This window comes from Ovis aries, chromosome 2 (assembly GCF_016772045.2).
Source record: "Ovis aries strain OAR_USU_Benz2616 breed Rambouillet chromosome 2, ARS-UI_Ramb_v3.0, whole genome shotgun sequence".
Classification (NCBI taxonomy): domain Eukaryota; kingdom Metazoa; phylum Chordata; class Mammalia; order Artiodactyla; family Bovidae; genus Ovis; species Ovis aries.
The window spans coordinates 90,223,265-90,226,454 of NC_056055.1; the positions used below are offsets into that span (position 1 = coordinate 90,223,265).

At 42.3% G+C, this 3,190-nt stretch overlaps 1 pseudogene; it reads left to right on the forward strand.

Moving 5' to 3' along the window:
- Window positions 1-1,875: 1,875 nt before the first annotated feature.
- LOC114112847 (interferon tau-like) lies at window positions 1,876-2,463 on the forward strand (annotated as a pseudogene).
- Window positions 2,464-3,190: the final 727 nt, after the last annotated feature.

Genomic DNA, 3,190 nt, shown 5'->3' on the forward strand with positions numbered 1-3,190 from the left:
CTAGAGGTGATAACCACCTTGTGAGTGAGGTGGTGCTCTAAAGACAATTAATTATCTTGCAATTACAATTTTCAGACCTACCTGCACTAGAAAAGAAGCAGGATTCCTGGTGCGGTAATTGGCACAGCCTGTGGAAGACTATGAAAGTGAAAATGAAGTATCACAGTCCTGTCTGACGTTTTTGCAACCCCATGGACAGTAACCTACTAGGCTTCTCCATCCATGGGATTTTCCAGGCAAGGATACTGGAGTGGGTTGCCATTTCCTTTTCCAATAGATCTACCATAAAAGCAGGTTGAAACAAACTGTCATATCATGTATATTGTTCCTGACACTTGATCTGGAGCCTATCATACACAGTGAAGCAAGTCAGAAAAACACCAGTTCAGTATATTAACGCATATATTTGGAATTTAGACATGGTAATGATGACCCTATATGTGAGACAGCAGAAGAGACACAGATGTAAAGAACAGAATTCGTCCAAGAAGGTGAGGGTGGGATGATTTGAGAGAATACCATTGAAATATGTAATTTACTGTATGTGAAGTAGATCACCAGTCCAGGTGTGATGAATGTGACACGGCGCTCAGGGCTGGTGTGCTGGGACCACACTGAGGGATGGGACAGGAAGGGGGGCGGGAGGGGTGTTCAGAATGGGGACACATGCACACCCAAGGGTGATTCATGTCAGTGTATGGCAAAACCCACTACAATATTGTAAAGTAATTAGCTGCCAATTAAAATAAATAGGTTAATTTAAAAAATATAGAAATAGTGACAACCTAAAAGTTCACAGTTATGCTTTCTTTAGCGGGAATTCAGAAGACAGTATCTCAAGTCAAATTGAGGGAATTGCTCCAAGGAGCTGAGGGGAAGAGTCAGGTTATACAGGATTTTGTAAGAAATGGGAGCTAGTGAACATCAAAGTATTTTTGTGAATTAAAGAAAACCAGCTATCTCAAGTTAAGGAATTTAGCACTTTTCCTTTGTATGGGAAGCAGCAAGTGCCTGGGCTCAGTGAAAACATTCCACTCCTGAATCTCAGCTCTCCTGGGGCATTTTTCCTTGCATTTTCTTGCATCTTGCATTTTTTTCATTTCCTGAGTTGCCTTGGGCTCACCTTAGGGAGCAGCTGCAATTTGGTAGCTGTTAGCCCACAGGTGTTTTCGCCCTTCCTGAGCACCCTGGAGGGCTGGAAACTCTTGATGACTGTGTCATCCTAGTTGACTGATATGGCAGGAGAGACTCCACTCCTCATGATCTTGTGGCCCCAGTGCAGTGTAATCTCAGGAATCTGAATGAATGTTCTCAAAAGAACAGAAACTACGGAGTAGTTCATTCACTCTTAATCACAAGCCTCTGCTCTGTGAAACAGAAAACAAACTACAGAAACCAATATGGCCTGAGCGACTCTGAATTCCTATGCGTAAGATAAGGGGGGGAGAAATGCAGTTAAGAATCAAGGAAAACTTTTGTATTGACATAGCACGAACACAAGGAATGCTTATATATATTATACTTAAATGTGTACATAATAAGTATATACACCTCTGTAAGTCTTACATACTTACATACTTGCAGCCTTTCTCTACTTTCTCATGTAACTGATATACATTGGCATTGACAAATCCAAACCTTATTGGGAAAATTAACCTTCCACCGTAAAAATTAAGAGTTTAGGTTGACCACATTTTTTAGGTCAAATAGAAAATATCTAAATGAAAACACACAGGGGAAGTGAGACAGAAATTTTCAGACAGTGAGTACCATCTTCCCTAAAAGCCTTCTTAGAAAGATTATCATCAGACACCCTACCTCCAAGGTTCCATCAGATGCTGTGTCAGCCAGCCCTGCAGCAGCCTCATCTTCCCCATGGATTTGGTGCTCTCTCTACTGACAGCCCTGGTGCTGGTCAGCTACAGCCCAGGAGGATCTCTGGCCTGTGATCTGTCTCAGAACCACGTGCTGGTTGGCACGCAGAACCTCAGGCTCCTGGCCCAAAAGAACAGACTCTCCCCTCACTCCTGTCGGTAGGACAGAAAAGGCTTTGGTTTTCCCCAGCAGATGGCAGAGGGTGGCCAGCTCCAGGAGGTCCAGACCATCTCTGTGCTCCACGAGATGCTCCAGCAGAGCTTCAACCTCTTCCACACAGAGTGCTCCTTTGCTGCCTTGGACCCCAGCCTCCTGCAGCAGCTCCGCATTGGACTCCATGAGCAGATGGAGGACTTCCATGCCTGCCTGGGGCAGGTGATGGGAGAGGAAGCCTCTGCCCTGGGAAGGATGGGCCCCACTCTGGCCTTGAAGAGGTACTTCCATGGAATCCATGTCTACCTGAAAGAGAAAGAATACAGTGAGTGCGCCTGGGAAATCGTCAAAGTGGAGATGATGAGAGCCCTCTCTTCATCAAGCAGCTTGTACAAACGGTTAAAAAAGATGGATGGAGATCTGAACTCACCTTGACATGACTTTCACTGACTAAGATGCCACATCACCTTTCTACACTCACCTGTGTTCATTTCAGTTGACTGATTTCTGCTTTAGCCACCAAATTCATTGAATTACTTTAGCTGATACTTTGTCAGCAGTAATAAGCAAGTAGATATAAAAGTATTCAGCTCTAGGGGCATGAGTCCTAAAGTCATGCTGGCCGTGATGTTATCCGTTGCTGATTTGCTTATTCCTTCCTGCACCTAACATACTTAAAATATTTGTAAAATTACAATCCATCTATACATCATATTAAACTTTCTGAAACGTTTACATTTTGTATTATTAAATTTACTTTGTTCTGTTTATTAATTCCTATGAACAAAAATGAGTTTCCTTACTCAAAAATTAAATCCAAACCTCCATTTAATATATTACCAAAGAATGGGTGTTTACATTTGTTTATTCATTCATTCCATTCATATTATACACATACGTTGAGTACCTACGTGACAGACTGTGTGAATGAAACCAAGGAATACAAGTGAGTAAAGCAAATGGAGTTCCTACTGCAAGGAAACTCTCAGTGTTACAGAGAAGAGGACCTAAAAACAGTATTATTTTATTTCAATTATACTAAAGACTGCAAAGAGAAGTAAAGAAAAGAATGTTCTCACATGGGAGCCATAGGTACATATGATGCTGGATACAAATAATATTATATATCTTTCTAAGCTGCCTGCACGGCTTCCCTGGTAGC